Source organism: Pseudophryne corroboree, unplaced genomic scaffold (genome assembly GCF_028390025.1).
Source record: "Pseudophryne corroboree isolate aPseCor3 unplaced genomic scaffold, aPseCor3.hap2 scaffold_674, whole genome shotgun sequence".
Lineage (NCBI taxonomy): Eukaryota > Metazoa > Chordata > Amphibia > Anura > Myobatrachidae > Pseudophryne > Pseudophryne corroboree.
In genome coordinates, this window is record NW_026970261.1 from 247,956 (window position 1) to 266,887 (window position 18,932).

Here is an 18,932-nt window from a genome sequence, read left to right on the forward strand (position 1 = left end):
AGCACTCACTCATCATGGGAAAGTACCAATGTGTTTATTCATTGGTTGATGGAAGAAACATCTTACAAAAACTCTCCAGATTATTGATTTTTTAATGTTTTTCTAGGAAACGTTCTAGATGTATGCTTATTAGCCTTTGTCAGTATGTACTGTTTGCAAAGTGTCTCTGTGGCGCAATCGGTTAGTGTGTTCGGCTATTAACCAAAAGGTTGGTGGTTCAATCCCACCCAGCGACGTAATTGACCTTGTGATCAGATTTTGGTGATATTTAAGTAGACAAGTCAAAATTTCAAACCCACTCTTATTGTGTAGGGTACCTGGCCTTCTCTGATGTAATCAGAGTTAGATTTGATTCAGTGATTTTATAAAAAACAGCTAGGAAGCACAATTTAGCAGTGGGTTGCAGAGAAAAAAAATATGCTGGCAGAAAAATCCAATTGAGTGATTAAACAGCTCTTCATTTTCTGGCTTTATTTTTATGCTAACAAATTTGTTCTCTGAAAAGTGTCCACAAAGCCAAGTGCATTCCTGCTTCAATGACAGCAGCACATCCCTACCTCACTTATAGCAGCACATCCCTGCCTCGCTGACAGCAGCACATCCCTGCCTCGCTGACAGCAGCACATCCCTGCCTCGCTGACAGCAGCACATCCCTGCTTCGCTGACAGCAGCACATCCCTGCTTCGCTGACAGCAGCACATCCCTGCTTCGCTGACAGCAGCACATCCCTGTCTCGCTGACAGCAGCACAGCACTGCTTCGCTGACAGCAGCACATCACTGCTTCACTACCAGCAGCACATCCCTGCCTCACTGGCAGCAGCACATCCCTGCCTTACTGACAGCTGTATATAGGGCCTAATTCAGACCTGATCCCTGCTGTGCATATTCACACAACAGGAGATCAGGTCTGAAGTGCGTGTGTGCTGGTGCCGCAGTGCACCGGCACATGCCAGAGATGCGATCAGCATCTCTGCCCAGTGAGCGCCTCTGCCTGATTGACAGGCAGAGGCGGTCACTGGGCAGGAGGAGTCGGGCCAGCGGCGTTGTGCCGCCATTTTGGGGGCACAGTCAGGACAACGCAGACATGACCGGACCGTATGGGGGCAGGCCGTGACGGCTGCGTGACCCGGACAGCAACGGGCCTTATTTACTAAAATCTCAGATAAATTTTATGGCATTTATGTGCAGTCTAGTTTGCACAGTTGATAGAGTGTTGATCTTGCACTATCAATGTAAGCCTCACATAGGTTTGATACACATGTAAGTTTGTTTTTATTTTACTACATTGTGGTTTGTGGCTCTATACCATGTAATGCATGTCTTTTAACAGTAGTCAAGTCTTCCAATGTGCTTGTTAGTGAAACCCAATAGATAGCTTTATTTTATTTTGTTTCTTCAAATATTGAATGCATATGTCTTATAACTTTTTTTTTTTTTCAATATACAGGTTGAGTATCTGTATATACATTTTTATTATAAGATTTTCAATGACACAAGTACATCCAAGTTGCAGATTATGGATTGTGAAGGACAAATCAACCATATAAACAATTTAAGCAATTTAAATTGCATGCAGGTAGTAGAATATCAAACTCCTTGGATGAGAGTTGGTCGTAATAAACTAGGATAGAAAAGAATAAAGTAGAAAATAAGATTTTAAACCTACCGGTAAATCTTTTTCTCGTAGTCCGTAGAGGATGCTGGGGACTCCGTAAGGACCATGGGGATAGACGGGCTCCACAGGAGACATGGGCACTTTAAGAAAGACTTTAGTTCTGGGTGTGCACTGGCTCCTCCCTCTATGCCACAGTTAGAGAAACTGTGCCCAGAGGAGACGGACAGTATGAGGAAAGGATTTTGTTAATCCAGGGCAAGATTCATACCAGCCACACCAATCACACCGTATAACTTGTGATAAACTACCCAGTTATCAGTATGAAAAAACAACATAGCATCAGTGCAGGACCGATGCAACTATAACATAACCCTTATTGAAGCAATAACTATATACAAGTATTGCAGAAGTAGTCCGCACTTGGGACGGGCGCCCAGCATCCTCTACGGACTACGAGAAAAAGATTTACCAGTAGGTTTAAAATCTTATTTTCTCTAACGTCCTAGAGGATGCTGGGGACTCCGTAAGGACCATGGGGATTATACCAATGCTCCAAAACGGGCGGGAGAGTGCGGATGACTCTGCAGCACCGATTGAGCAAACATGAGTTCCTCCTCAGCCAGGGTATCAAACTTATAGTATTTTGCAAAGGTGTGTGAACCCGACCAAGTAGCAGCTTGACACAGCTGTAGTGCCGAGACCCCTCGGGCAGCCGCCCAAGAAGAGCCCACTTTCCTCGTGGAATGGGCCTTGACCGATTTCAGTAACTGCAATCCAGCCATAGAATGCGCTTGCTGAATCGTGTTACAAATCCGGCGAGCAATAGCCTGCTTTGAAGCAGGGGCACCAATCTTGTTGGTTGCATACAGGACAAACAGCGCTTCAGTTTTCCTGACTCTAGCCGTCCTGGCCACGTAAATTTTCAAAGCCCTAACCACATCAAGTAACTCGGAATCCTCCAAGTCACGCGTAGCCACAGGCACCACAATAGGTTGGTTCATATGAAAAGATGAGACCACTTTTGGTAGGAATTGAGGACGGGTCTGCAATTCCGCTCTATCCACATGGAATACCAAATATGGGCTTTTATGTGACAAAGCCGCTAATTCTGACACTCGCCTAGCCGAAGCCAAGGCTAATAACATGACCACCTTCCATGTGAGATATTTTAACTCCACTGTTTTAAGTGGTTCAAACCAGTGTAATTTTAGAAAACTTAACACCACGTTAAGGTCCTAAGGTGCCACCGGAGGCACAAAAGGAGGCTGAATATGCAGCACTCCTTTTACAAAAGTCTGAACTTCTGGAAGAGAAGCCAATTCTTTTTGAAAGAAAATGGATAAGGCCGAAATCTGGACCTTAATAGAGCCTAATTTTAGGCCCAAATTCACTCCAGTTTGTAGGAAGTGAAGGAAACGGCCCAGATGGAATTCTTCCGTAGGAGCATTCCTGGCCTCACACCAAGAAACATAATTTCGCCATATACGGTGTAATGTTTTAACGTTACATCCTTCCTAGCCTTTATCAGCGTAGGGATGACCTCAACCGGAATGCTAGGATCCGGCATTCAACCGCCATGCCGTCAAACGCAGCCGCGGTAAGTCTTGGAACAGACAGGGCCCCTGATGCAACAGGTCCTGTCTTAGAGGGAGAGGCCACAGATCTTCTGTGAGCATTTCCTGCAGATCCGGATACCAGGTCCTCCGTGGCCAATCTGGAACAATGAGGATTGTTCTCACTCCTCTTTGTCTTATTATCCTCAACACCTTGGGTATGAGAGGAAGAGGAGGAAATACATAGACCGACCGGAACACCCACGGTGTCACTAGGGCGTCTACAGCTACTGCCTGAGGGTCTCTTGACCTTGCGCAATACCTCTGTAGCTTTTTGTTGAGCCGGGACGGCATCATGTCTATCTGTGGCAGTTCCCACCGACTTGTAATCTGTGCAAAGACTTCCTGATGAAGTCCCCACTCTCCCGGATGTAGGTCGTGTCTGCTGAGGATGTCTGCTTCCCAGTTGTCCACTCCCGGAATGAACACTGCTGACAGTGCGCTTGCGTGATTCTCCACCCAGCGAAGAATTCTGGTGGCTTGTGCCATCGCCACTCTGCTTCTTGTGCCGCCTTGGCGGTTTACATGAGCCACTGCGGTGACGTTGTCTGACTGGATCAGAACCGGTTGGTCGCAAAGTAAGGTCTCCGCTTGACGTAGGGCATTGTATATGGCCCTTAGTTCCAGGATGTTGATGTGAAGACAAGTCTCTTGACTTGACCAAAGACCTTGGAAATTTCTTCCCTGTGTGACTGCTCCCCAACCTTGGAGGCTTGCGTCTGTGGTCACCAGGATCCAGCCCTGAATGCTGAATCTGCGTCCCTCGAGAAGGTGAGCACTCTGCAGCCACCACAAGAGTGATACCCTGACCCTGGGGGACAGGGTGATCAACCAGTGCATCTGTAAATGTGACCCGGACCACTTGTCCAGTAGGTCCCATTGGAAAGTCCTCGCATGGAACCTGCCGATTGGAATGGCCTCGTATGATGCCACCATCTTTCCCAGGACTCGAGTGCAGTGATGCACTGACACCTGTTTTGGTTTCAATAGGTTCCTGACAAGAGTCATGAGTTCCTGGGCCTTTTCTATCAGGAGATAAACCCTCTTCTGGTCTGTGTCCAGAATCATGCCCAAGAAAGACAGACGAGTAGTAGGAATCAACTGCGACTTCGGGATATTGAGAATCCAGCCGTGTTGCTGTAACACTTTCAGTGAAAGTGATACGCTGTTCAGCAACTGCTCTCTTGATCTCGCTTTTATGAGATCGCCCAAGTACGGGATAATTGTGACACCTTGCTTGCACAGGAGCACCATCATTTCCGCCATTACCTTGGTGAAAATTCTCAGGGCCATGGAGAGACCAAACAGCAACGTCTGAAATTGGCAATGACAGTCCTGTACCGCAAATCTGAGTTACGCCTGATGAGGTGGATAAATGGGGACATGAAGGTATGCATCCTGTACACAAATGCGGACAACAGGTGTCAAGCCGTGTGTTGCCTTTGTCAAGCTGTAATAAGTAGGGATAAGGACGTTAACCACCTCGGAACATCCTCCCTTATATGTCACCTGCAGCGCATTCATCATAAGTCAGTGACAAGTTCAAAAACTTTGGATGACAGCGGAAGCAGTCCACTAACCACTAAATCCCTTCCTCTTGTAACCAAGCTCCTGCAAACCACACCACCAACTCCCTCAGTGTCAATTTCCTCCTTAGACAGGAGAGCCAATAGTCCTGCAGGCCATGTCACTGGCAACTCTGACGAGTCCTCTCCTGCCTGGGATTCCTCCGATGCATCCTTGAGTGTAACGCCTACTGCTGCTGGCGCTGCTGTTGTTGCTGTTGGGAGTCGATCGTCATCCCAGAGGGGAAGTCGGAAGACCACTTGTACTTCTTCCAGTAAGCAATTGACTGTCCAACAGTCCTTTGCGAGGAAGATGAAATATCACAGCAGTCATCCTGCTGCAAAGCGGATAACTCAGGTCTGGGTGGTGAGAAACGTGGTTCCGGTATCCATCGTTAATTTAGAGGCAACTAGAGACTTGATTGAGGTACTGTGTCCCCGGTACCAAATACCCTCTAGGTTCCATTTCTCTAGGCAGGCGATACCGAAAATGTACACAGACCTCAGAAAAAGAGTCACCAGTGTCCTAAAAAATGCAGTTGTACCCAATGTCCACTTGTCTGTGGTTAAGTGGAGCAGGGCAGACTCAGGACTATATGACTGTGACAGCCCACTGGGTAGATGTATTGCCTCCCGCAGCAAGAACAGCAGCGGCGGCACCAGTAGCAGCATCTCGCAATTGCCAACTCGTTCCTAGGCAGGCTACGCTTTGTATCACCGCTTTCCATAAGAGGCACACAGCTGACAACCTCTTACGGAAACTGAGGAACATCATCGCAGAATGGCTTACCCCAATTGAACTCTCCTGGGGATTTGTGACATCGGACAACGCCACCAATATTGTGCGTGCATTACATCTGGGCAAATTCCAGCACGTCCCATGTTTTGCACATACATTGAACTTGGTGGTGCAGAATTATTTAAAAAACGACAGGGGCGTGCAAGAGATGCTGTCGGTGGCCCGAAGAATTGCGGGCCACTTTCTGCCTTCAGCCACCGCATGCCGAAGACTGGAGCACCACCAAACATTCCTGAACCTGCCCTGCCATCATCTGAAGCAAGAGGTGGTAACGAGGTGGAATTCAACCCTCTATATGCTTCAGAGGATGGAGGAGCAGCAAAAGGCCATTCAAGCCTATACATCTGCCCACGATATAGGCAAAGGAGGGGGAATGCACCTGACTCAAGCGCAGTGGAGAATGATTTCAACGTTGTGCAAGGTTCTGCAACCCTTTGAACTTTCCACACGTGAAGTCAGTTCAGACACTGCCAGCCTGAGTCAGGTTATTCCCCTCATCAGGCTTTTGCAGAAGAAGCTGGAGACATTGAAGGAGGAGCTAAAACAGAGCGATTCAACTAGGCATGTGGGACTTGTGGATGGAGCCCTTAATTTGCTTAACCAGGATTCAATCTGTTGAAATCAGAGCACTACATTTTGGCCGCCGTGCTCGATCCTAGATTTAAAACCTACATTGTATCTCTCTTTCCGGCAGACACAAGTCTGCAGAGGTTCAAAGACCTGCTGGTGAGAAAATTGTCAAGTCAAGCGGAACGTGACCCGTCAACAGCTCCTCCTTCACATTCTCCCGCAACTGGGGGTGCGAGGAAAAGGCTAAGAATTCCGAGCCCACCCGCTGGCGGTGATGCAGGGCAGTCTGGAGTGAGTGCTGACATCTGGTCCAGACTGAAGGACCTGGCAACGATTACTGACATGTCGTCTACTGTCACTGCATATGATTCTGTCACCTTTGAAAGAATGGTGGAGAAAAAGAGGCAATTTGGAGGCCCTTGCACAAACTGGCTTTATTCTACTTAAGTTGCCCTCCCTCCAGTGTGGACTCCGAAAGAGTGTTTAGTGCGGCCGCTCACCTTGTCAGCAATCGGCGTACAAGGTTACTTCCAGAAAATGTGGAGAAGATGATGATCATCAAAATTAATTATAATCAATTCCTCCGTGGAGACATTCACCAGCAATTGCCTCCAGAAAGTACACAGGGATCTGAGATGGTGGATTCCAGTGGGGACGAATTAATAATCTGTGAGGAGGGGGATGTACACAGTGAAAGGGGTGAGGAATCGGAGGATGATGAGGTGGACATCTTGCCTCTGTAGAGCCAGTTTGTGCAAGGAGAGATTGATTGATTCTTTTTTGGTGGGGGCCCAAACCAACCAGTCATTTCAGTCAGTCGTGTGGCAGACCCTGTCGCTGAAATGATGGGTTCGTCAATGTTTTTCTTTTCAATCTAAGCCCCTGCAGTTTTCTGTAAGCATCTGCTTCGCTATGATGATCAACAAGTCACAAGGGAAAACACTCAGGGCTGGAGGCGTAGATCTTAGGACCAGCTGCTACAAGCATGGCAGAGGTGTCACTATCACTGGTGACACCCAGAGAGGCGGCGAGGGAGATTGTAATGCAGTGCGCGCAGATAAGCAGCGCAATGGTAAAAAGGAGGCATGGTCTCATAGGTAGGGGCGTGGCCTGAATCACCATTTTGTTGCTGCGGGTATCCCGGGGGTTGGGGGCTGTACCCGGGGACTAGTGTGTGAGTGGTGCTGGCTCCTGCACAGTGACAGAAACTGGGTGTTGCACGTAATGTCACAGTGAAACACCCATATTCTGTCACTGAAGAAAAGCCGGCACTTTGGTGTCACCCCACTTGGCGGGTGACACTCGGGTGTGTGCCGCAACCCCGTTGTGATGCCACTGACCCATGGGAAGCTTTACGTGGCTTACCCATGTGTTAGTAGCCCCAAGCATCTTTTGTGTTAGTCCCTGAAGAAAAACTTCAAATATTGTTTACAATTTTGTAATCAATGGCCTAATTCAGTAAGGATTGCAAATTCTGCTAAGTAACAGAATTTGCAATCCTTTGGTTCGCATGCTGGGGCCACCCATCACAGGGCATGGCCACCCAGCATGCCGCCTCCCTTCTTGACCACGCTGAAATTGCAGTCTCAGTGCAGTTCAGCGTGATCATAAAAAATGGGTTAGCCTCCTGTTGGTGCAGACTGTACGTGTGCGCAGGAAGCCGCCACCATTTTTGTGATCGCAACGGCTGCATGTGATGTCATGCAGCCGCTCTGACCACGCCTCCTGTTTCTCCGTTGAAGCCCTGCCCCCGCACCGCTCCATCTCCGACTTTGAAATGGAGTGTTGCTGACCCCCCCCCCACACCGATTGACAGTCACAGAAAATGCAGGCGCTTGCGTATGCTCTTAGCAATTTTTGCAGTTGGATTGCTTATTGTGATTGCAATCCAACCTGAATCAGGCTCTATTACCTATCACAATGCACTGCAGGTAGTACAAAATGGGGTTAATATAGGAGAAAAACCCCCAGAGCTGTGCTCCTTAACTGTCCCTGGTGGCTAGTGGTGCGGCTGCCCAGTAATCAGTGTCCACGCCAGTGCGCACACGGCCCGCCCCCTACTGCCACGCTGGATCACGGTATAGTGTGGGCACAGAAGCCCCTTACCTCCCTTTCATCAGCGGCCTCGTGATCCCGGAGGGCGGTGTGTGTGTGACTGACCTTAGGAAGAAACCGGAGCCTCCGCTGCAGTGACCCAGCAACCAGGGCACGGGAGTATACTGCGCCGCTGGGAGTGATGGAGCTGCAGTAAAGATGTCTATTAGACCTAGCCTGCTGCAGCCCTTGTACATTCTTATAAAAAAAGTTCTTCTTTTCTTGTCAAAATTAATAGCTAAGTATAGGCTGCCTGAGGCAGCCCCCTGTTAAGTGTCCTGCTACTGAAGGCACCAACTACAAACTGAGCTCCCTGTTCATGGAAGCGAGGTTATAGAGCAGGGGGCGCTGAGCATCTTGGGAACAGTCAAAAGCTTTGAGCCTGTTGGTGCCTCAGATCAAGATCCTACTCTACACCCCAATGTGAATCCTTGTGGAGTCCAGTGTACCCCACAGAAGAAATGAATGTGTCACACCCATTGGCAGCAACATTAGAATAGCTGCTGATGGGCACAATTGAGAAAGGAAGGGGGGAAAACATTTGAATCCAGCACATATATGTAATTTGAATATGTAATTTGTACCTTCCTACTTTAAAATGTAATGGATGAACCTCACCCTGTGAGAACTATCTTCATGAACAAGAGATCTCATATGCAAGATAAGTATGTGTTGGCAGAGGCGCTCACTGGGCAGAGATGCTGATCGCATCTCTGGCATGTGCCGGTGCACTGCGGCACCAGCACACACACACACACTTCAGACCTGATCTCCTGTTGTGTGAATATGCACAGCAGAGATCAGGTCTGAATTAGGCCCTATATACAGCTGTCAGTAAGGCAGGGATCTGCTGCTGCCAGTGAGGCAGGGATGTGCTGCTGTCAGTGAAGCAGTGATCTGCTGCTGCCAGTGAGGCAGGGATCTGCTGCTGCCAGTGAGGCAGGGATGTGCTGCTATAAGTGAGGCAGGTATGTGCTGCTGTCAATGAGGCAGGGATGTGCTGCTGTCAGTGAAGCAGGAATGTGCTGCTGTCAGCGAGGCAGTGATCTGCTGCCCACTATCTCCCTATCACCCCTGCCTGAGTCACACACTTTCCCTGTCACCCCTGCCCCAGTTACCCACTATCTCCCAGTCACCGCTGCCTCAGTTAACCACTATACCTGCGACCCCTGCCTCAGTCACCCACTATACCAGTCACCCCTGCTTTAGTCACCCACTATCTCTGTCACCCCTGCCTCAGTCAACCACTATCTCCATATCACCCCTACCTCAGTCACCCACTATCCCTGTCACCTCTGCCTCAGTCACCCACTGTCACCCTATCACCCCTGCCTCAGTCACCCACTATCCCTGTCACCCCTGCCTCAGTCTCCTACTGTCCCTGTCACCCCTGCCACAGTCATCCACTATATCCCTATCACCCCTGCCTTAGTCACTGACTATCTCCCAGTCACCCCGGCCTCAGTCACCCACTATCTCCCAGTCATACATGCTTCAGTCACCCACTATCTCCCAGTCATCCCTGCCTCAGTCACCTACTGACACCAGTGCAGACATTTCTGCTGCGGCCTCTCCACTCTCCAGCGTGAACGTACTGACGACTGAGGAAATCCGCTTCCCAGTTGAGGACTCCGGGAATGAACACTGCCGATATTGCTGGCAGATGACGTTCTACCCAACTGAGGATTTTTGATACTTCCAGCTTTTCCATGCAATTTCGAGTGCCGCCTTGATGATTTGTGTACACTACCGTGGTGTCGTTGTCCGATTGTACTTGAACAGGCCTGTTCTGTACTAGAGGCAGGGCCAGTGTCAATGAATTGAACACTGCCCGCAATTCCAGAATGTTTATCGGGAGGAGAGATTCCTCCCTGGTCCACCGATGGTGAAGGGTCGTCATCACGGCCATGACCTTGGTGAATTTCCGAGGTGCCGTGGCCAAACCAGAAGGCAGGACCTGAAATCCAAAAACTAACCAGGCACAACACTGCTTAGCTTCCAACATCAGATGAGATTGGACATATCCAGTGTGATGCGGCTGTAGATGATTTTTGCTGTTTCTAACTTCTACTTCTAACTACTGGTACATCAATGAATAAGTTTCAAAATATAATGCATCAAGAGAACGGTGTTGGTAGTATAAAACTACCTACAGCACCTGGTATTCCCAGGTGGTCTCACATCCAAGAACAAACCAGGCCTAAAATCAGGTGATATTGGGCATATACAGTGTGGTGTGGCTGTAGATGAGCTTAGTGGTTTCTGTTAGAGTTCTTCTACTTCTAACTACTCGTACATAAATGAGTAAGCAGCCGATTTATTAAACCTGGTGAAATGATAATTTGCATGGTGATAAAGTACCAGCCAGTCAGCTCCTAATTGCCATGTCACAGGCTGGGTTTGAAAAATGACAGTTAGGAGCTGACTGGCTGGTACTTTATCACCTTGCACTTTATCAGTTCACCAGGCTTAATAGATCTGCCCCAATGTTTCAAAATGGAATGCATCAAGAGAACGGTGTTGGTAGTATAAAACTACCTACAGCACCTGGTATTCCCAGGTGGTCTCACATCCAAGAACAAACCAGGCCTAAAATCAGGTGATATTGGGCATATACAGTGTGGTGTGGCTGTAGATGAGCTTAGTGGTTTCTGTTAGAGTTCTTCTACTTCTAACTACTCGTACATAAATGAGTAAGCAGCCGATTTATTAAACCTGGTGAATTGATAATTTGCATGGTGATAAAGTACCAGCCAATCAGCTCCTAATTGCCATGTCACAGGCTGGGTTTGAAAAATGACAGTTAGGAGCTGACTGGCTGGTACTTTATCACCTTGCACTTTATCAGTTCACCAGGCTTAATAGATCTGCCCCAATGTTTCAAAATGGAATGCATCAAGAGAACGGTGTTAGTATTGTAAAAATACACACAGCTCCTGGTATTTCCTTGTGGTCTCCCATCCAAGTACTAAAACCAGGACCAACACTGCTCAGCTTCCATGATCAGGAGAGATTGGGCAAATCCAGTGTGCTGTGGCTGTAGATGAGCTGGTGGTTTCTGTTACAGCTCTTCTACTTCTAACTTCTGGTACATAAAAGAATACATGTAAAAATTAAATGTACCAAGAAAATGGTGTTGGTAGTTTAAAAACACCTAAAGAATCTGATACTACCAAGCAGTCTCCCATCCATGTATTAACAAAGTCCAATACTGCTTTGCTTCAAAAATCAAATGAGATTGGGCATATCCAGTGTGGTGTGGCTTTAGATAAGCTTTGTGGTTTCTGTTAGAGCTCTTCTACTTCTAACTACTGGTACATTAATGAATATGTATAAGGTTGTAGTTTATCCAATATGCCTTTACTACCTTACCTTTCAACCCCCCCTCCCTCCCCTCTTCTCCTTATAGCTTCCTTAGTTCTCTCCTCCTCGTGTGTGCGTTATTTGTTTTCTCATACGTCCTAGAGGATGCTGGGGTCACATTAAGAACCATGGGGTATAGACGGGATCCGCAGGAGACATGGGCACTTTAAGACTTTCAAAGGGTGTGAACTGTCTCCTCCCTCTATGCCCCTCCTCCAGACTCCAGTTTTAGTATTGTGCGCAGTGATACTGGATGCACTACAGGGGAGCTCTACTGAGTTTCTCTGAAAAGACTTGTTAGTTTTTTTTATTTTCAGGGAGGCTGCTGGCAACAGTCTCCCTGCTTCGTGGGACTTAGGGGAGAGAAGTATGACCAACTTCTAGTGAGTTCAATGGCTCTGCTTCAGGCTGACAGGACACCATTAGCTCCTGAGGGTGCTGATCGCTGGGTACGCCTAGATGCACACTCCCGCAGCCTGCCGTCACCCCCTTACAGAGCCAGAAGACATGTGAGTAGCAGAAGAACAGAAGACTTCTTCTTCAGTGACGGCATTCTGAGGTACCGAGCAGCGAGCGGAACGCTGCGCGCCATGCTCCCACACAAACACAGGCACTGCAGGGTGCAGGGCACGGGGGGGGGCACCATGGGCAGCATAAATTCCTCACAAAAGGCTGGAAAAAGTGGACATTAGTGCCTGGGCACTGTCCTTACCCCGCTAGCGTAATTAATTATTTCTGAACGGGACAGATACGCGCCATTACAGCGGCGGGGCTTCTTCCTCACCTCACCAGAACATCTTTAGAGCATTACAAGTCTATCACTATAGAGTTTATTATTTCCCAGACTGTGTACTTTTGGCGCTGGATTGTGAGCTGAAAAATCCTCTGTGTCCCTCTGACAGATTTACTGACGGTCTGTCCCCCATAAGCCGGTGTGTCTGTGGGTACTTGGTATATGTGTGTCAACATGTCGGTGGCTGAATGTTTTTCCCAAGAGGAAACTATATTAGGAATGCAGACATATGATGGTGGCCCTGTTGGCACCACCAATAACTGACTGGGTAAATGTTTCAGTAATATCAGAGTAAGGTTGGATAAATCTGTGTCCCAGACACAGATGTAGAGAATAGATGTGATATTCATGGCTATGTTTCTTTTCCCTCAGGCCCCGCTGGGTCGCAAAAATGTTATTTTGCCCAGTTACTACACACTGATACTGACACGGATACTGATACTTATGTCGACCATAATGTTTCCTGATTAGATCCAATATTGGCAAGGAGCATTCAGTACATGATTGTGGATATTAAGGACATATTAAAATCACTGAAGACCCTGCTGTTCCTGACAAAGGGTTCTATATGTATGTATATATAGATATATAATGAAAGCTGATGTAACGTTCCTCCATCTCTGTTTGAGAAAGTCTGGGCCAGCTCGACAAGATGGTTTCAAATCCCCAAAAGGATTCTGGTTGTTTATTCATTTCCCGCCGCGGACAGAATAAAGTGGGAGTCACCCCCTGTTCTGCACGGGGCCCTGTCACAAATCCAGCGGATCGTATGCAGGAAGCTACATTATTTCTAGTTATGTAACCACGGGTACATTACTTAGACCTGCCATTACATGTGCATGGGTGAGTAGTAGTATTCAAGAATTGGTCGAATACCTTGTCATCCGATATAGATACCCTGGAGAGATGGGATACTCCTTACGTTGTATCATATCAAGGACACTGCAGCATACTTACGTGAGACTGCAAGGGATATAGGACTCTTGAGTTCACGGGCCAATTTCATGGCAGTGTCGGATAGGAGGGCATTGTGGATTCACCAAGAGAATGCTGATGCTGACTCCAAGAAGAAAGGGAGTCTCTTCCCTATGAAGGTGAAGCCTTGTTTGGTGACTGCCTAGTTAATTTGATCTCGGCAGCTCCCGCAGGTAAGTCAACCTTCTTGCCCTATGTTCCCTCCCAACGGATGAAGACGCATCATTATCTGATGCAGTCATTTCGGCCCAATAGATATGCAAGAAGTTAAGATTCCCCTTTCTTTGCAGGTAGAGGAAGGAGAAGAGAGAAGAGGTCTGCATCCTCTTCAAGATCGCAGGAGCAGAGATCATCCTCTGCTTCTGCCAAATCCACTGCATGACGCTGGGGCTCTCTTGCAGGAGCCCGCACCAGTGGGGGCACGTCTAAAACTCTTCAGTCAGTTCTGGATTCATTCGGACATGGACTCGTGTGTTTTACAAATAGTGTCCCAAGGGTACAAACTGGGGTTTCAAGATGTTCCCCCTCACCGATTGATCAAACATTAAGTTACTGTGCTATTCCTGGGTTATATAGCGCTGGGGTATGTGCTGGCATACTCTCTCTCTGTCTCTCCAAAGGGCCTTGTGGGGGAAATGTCTTCAGTAAAAGTATTCCCTGTGTGTGTGGTGTGTCGGTACGCGTGTGTCGACATGTCTGAGGAAGAAGGCTATATTAGAGAGGAGCGGGAGCAAATGAACGTGGTGTCTCCGCCGACACCTGATTGGATGGATATGTGGAATGTTTTAAATGCTAGTGTAAACTCATTGCACAAAAGATTAGACAAGGCAGAAGCTTTGGGACAGTCAGGGTCTCAACCAATGCCTAATCCTATGTCGCAGGGACTGTCAGGGTCTCATAAGCGCCCACTATCCAGATTGTTGACACAGATACCGACACGGATTCTGACTCCAGTGTCGATTACGATGATGCAAAGTTACAGCCAAAATTGGCAAAATACATTTGATATATGATTATGGCAATAAAAGATGTTTTGCACATCACAGAGGAGCCCCCTATCCCTGACAAGAGGGTACATATGTACAAGGGAAAGAAGCCTGAGGTAACCTTTCCCCCCTCACACGAGCTGAACGAGTTATGTGAAAAAGCTTGGGAATCTCCTGCAGATTTCCAAAAGGATTCCCCTTTCCCATCAACGGATAGGTTACGATGGGAATCCTCCCCTTGGGTGGACAAAGCATTAACACGCTTATCCAAGAAGGTAGCCCTCCCGTCCCAGGATACGGCTACCCTCAAAGAGTCTGCTGACCGCAAACAGGAGATTACCCTGAAGTCCATTTATACACATTCAGGTACCTTACTCAGACCGGCAATTGCGTCGGCCTGGGTGTGTAGTGCTGTAGCGGCATGGACGGATACCCTAGATAAGGCTACTATTTTATTGCCCCTGGGGCATATAAGAGATGCTGTCCTATATATGTGTGTATGCAAACTACAGGTGGTGCTGCAGGGCTCACACCCTTTTACTTGTCTTGTAGAGCAACTCTGGAGCTGTTACTGGGTCCAGCTGCTGCAAGAAATCAGCTTGAATGCTTCAGGGGCTTGGGCATGGCCAACATGAGCCCCACACTGATGGGGGTGTATAAAGCGATCTAGGGGTCATCCAAGCGCAACCCCACAAAGGCCGCCATGCCCTGCGTGACCATTTTCTCTTTTCATATGCAGACGAGGGTTGCAGCCAACTATGCCCATTGCTTGGATGACATCACCGTATGCAAATCCGTCTGCTGCAGACCTTTCCCCAGGAATGCTTGTACTAGTTGTTGCATATGGTTTGATGTTTGAGGGTGCTTCAGTATTAGGCAGCCTTCCACCCTCTCATGTTCATCTGAAAATATGTGGTCTCCCTGCAGTTCCCTTGTGCTTCCTCAGTTGAATCTCCTTAACTTGACGGGTGTGTGCCCGAGCAGCCGCCCTCCACAGCCCTATCCCAGCACATGCTTTTCTTGCGTATGAGATCTCTTGATCATGAAGATAGTTCTCACAGGGTGAGGTTCATCCATTACATTTTAAAGTAGGAAGGTACAAATTACATATTCAAATTACATATATGTGCTGGATTCAAATGTTTTCCCCCCTTCCTTTCTCAATTGTGCCCATCAGCAGCTATTCTAATGTTGCTGCCAATGGGTGTGACACATTCATTTCTTCTGTGGGGTACACTGGACTCCACAAGGATTCACATTAGGGTGTAGAGTAGGATCTTGATCTGAGGCACCAACAGGCTCAAAGCTTTTGACTGTTCCCAAGATGCTCAGCGCCCCCTCCTCTATAACCTCGCTTCCATGAACAGGGAGCTCAGTTTGTAGTTGGTGCCTTCAGTAGCAGGCCACTTAAGAGGGGGCTGCCTCAGGCAGCCTATTCTTAGCTATTAATTTTGACAAGAAAAGAAGAACTTTTTTTTATAAGAATCTACAAGGGCTCCAGCAGGCTAGGTCTAATAGACATCTTTACTGCAGCTCCATCACTCCCAGCGGCGCAGTATACTCCCGCGCCCTGGTTGCTGGGTCACTGCAGCGGAGGCTCCGGTTTCTTCCTAAGGTCAGTCACACACACACCGCCCTCCGGGATCACGAGGCCGCTGATGAAAGGGAGGTAAGGGACTTCTATGCCCACACTATACCGTGATCCAGCGTGGCTGTAGGGGGCGGGCCATGTGCGCACTGGCGTGGACACTGATTACTGGGCAGCTGCTCCACTAGCCACCAGGGACAGTTAAGGAGCACAGCTCTGGCGGGTTTTCTCTTATATTAACCCCATTTTGTACTACCCGCAGTGCATTGTGATAGGTAATAGAGCCTGATTCAGGTTGGATTGCAATCGCAATAAGCAGTCCAACTGCAAAAATTGCTAAGAGCATACGCATGCGCCTGCATTTTCTGCGGCACCCCGCAGTTAATGCGATCGCCTCTGACTGTCAATCGGTGCTGGGGGGGGGGGGTCAGCAACACTCCATTTCCAAGTCGGAGATGGAGCGGTGCGTGGGCAGGGCTTCAAAATGGGGTCGGCAACGGAGAAACAGGAGGCGTGGTCAGAGCGGTTGCATGACATCACATGCAGCAGCTGCGATCACAAAAATGGTGGCGGCTTCCTGCGCACACATACAGTCTGCACCAACAGGAGGCTAACCCATTTTTTATGATCACGCTGAACTGCACTGCGACTGCAATTTCAGCGTGGTCAAGAAGGGAGGCGGCATGCTGGGTGGCCCCAGCATGCGAACCAAAGGATTGCAAATTCTGTTACTTAGCAGAATTTGCAATCCTTACTGAATTAGGCCCATTGATTACAAAATTTATTTGTAAATATTTGAAGTTTTTCTTCAGGGACTAACACAAAAGATGCTTGGGGCTACTAACACATGGGTAAGCCACGTAAAGCTTCCCATGGGTCAGTGGCATCACAACGGGGTTGCGGCCCACACCCGAGTGTCACCCGCCAAGGGGGGTGACACCAAAGTGCCGGCTCCTCTTCAGTGACAGAATATGGGTGTTTCACTGTGACATTACGTGCAACACCCAGTTTCTGTCACTGTGCAGGAGCCAGCACCACTCACACACTAGTCCCCGGGTGCAGCACTCAACCCCCGGGATACCCGGAGCAACAAAATGGAGATTCAGGCCAACAGGCCACACCCCTACCTATGAGACCATGCCTCCATTTTACCATTGCGCTGCTTATCTGCGCGCACTGCATTACAATCTCCCTCGCTTCCTCTCTGGGTGTCACAAATGATAGTGACACCTTTGCCATGCTTGTAGCAGCTGGTCCTAAGATCTACGCCTCCAGCCCTGAGTGTTTGCCCTTGTGACTTGTTGATCATCATAGCGAAGCAGATTCTTACAGAAAACTGCAGGGGCTTAGATTGAAAAGAAAAACATTGACGAACCCATCATTTCAGCAACAGGGTCTGCCACACGGCTGACTGAAATGACTGGTTGGTTTGGACCCCCACCAAAAAAGAAGCAATCAATCTCTCCTTGCACAAACTGGCTCTACAGAGGCAAGATGTCCACCTCATCATCCTCCGATTCCTCACCCCTTTCACTGTGTACATCGCCCTCCTCATAGATTATTAATTCGTCCCCACTGGAATCCACCATCTCAGATCCCTGTGTACTTTCTGGAGGCAATTGCTGGTGAATGTCTCCACGGAGGAATTGATTATAATTCATTTTGATGATCATCATCTTCTCCACATTTTCTGGAAGTAACCTCGTACGCCGATTGCTGACAAGGTGAGCGGCTGCACTAAACACTCTTTTGGAGTACACACTGGAGGGAGGGCAACTTAGGTAGAATAAAGCCAGTTTGTGCAAGGGCCTCCAAATTGCCTCTTTTTCCTGCCAGTATACATACGGACTGTCTGACGTGCCTACCTGGATGCGGTCACTCATATAATCCTCCACCATTCTTTCAAAGGTGACAGAATCATATGCAGTGACAGTAGACGACATGTCAGTAATCGTTGCCAGGTCCTTCAGTCCGGACCAGATGTCAGCACTCACTCCAGACTGCCCTGCATCACCGCCAGCGGGTGGGCTCGGAATTCTTAGCCTTTTCCTCGCACCCCCAGTTGCGGGAGAATGTGAAGGAGGAGCTGTTGACGGGTCACGTTCCGCTTGACTTGACAATTTTCTCACCAGCAGGTCTTTGAACCTCTGCAGACTTGTGTCTGCAGGAAAGAGAGATACAATGTAGGTTTTAAATCTAGGATCGAGCACGGTGGCCAAAATTTATTGCTCTGATTTCAACAGATTGAATCCTGGTTAAGCGAATTAAGGGCTCCATCCACAAGTCCCACATGCCTAGCGGAATCGCTCTGTTTTAGCTCCTCCTTCAATGTCTCCAGCTTCTTCTGCAAAAGCCTGATGAGGGGAATGACCTGACTCAGGTTGGCAGTGTCTGAACTGACTTCACGTGTGGCAAGTTCAAAGGATTGCAGAACCTTGCACAACGTTGAAATCATTCTCCACTGCGCTTGAGTCAGGTCCATTCCCCCTCCTTTGCCTATATCGTGGGTAGATGTATAGGCTTGAATGGCCTTTTGCTGCTCCTCCATCCTCTGAAGCATATAGAGGGTTGAATTCCACCTCGTTACCACCTCTTGCTTCAGAGGATGGCAGGGCAGGTTCAGGAATGTTTGGTGGTGCTCCAGTCTTCGGCACGCGGTGGCTGAATACAGAAAGTGGCCCGCAATTCTTCGGGCCACCGACAGCATCTCTTGCACGCCCCTGTCGTTTTTTAAATAATTCTGCACCACCAAATTCAATGTATGTGCAAAACATGGGACGTGCTGGAATTTGCCCAGATGTAATGCACGCACAATATTGGTGGCGTTGTCCGATGTCACAAATCCCCAGGAGAGTCAAATTGGGGTAAACCATTCTGCGATGATGTTCCTCAGTTTCCGTAAGAGGTTGTCAGCTGTGTGCCTCTTATGGAAAGCGGTGATACAAAGCGTAGCCTGCCTAGGAACGAGTT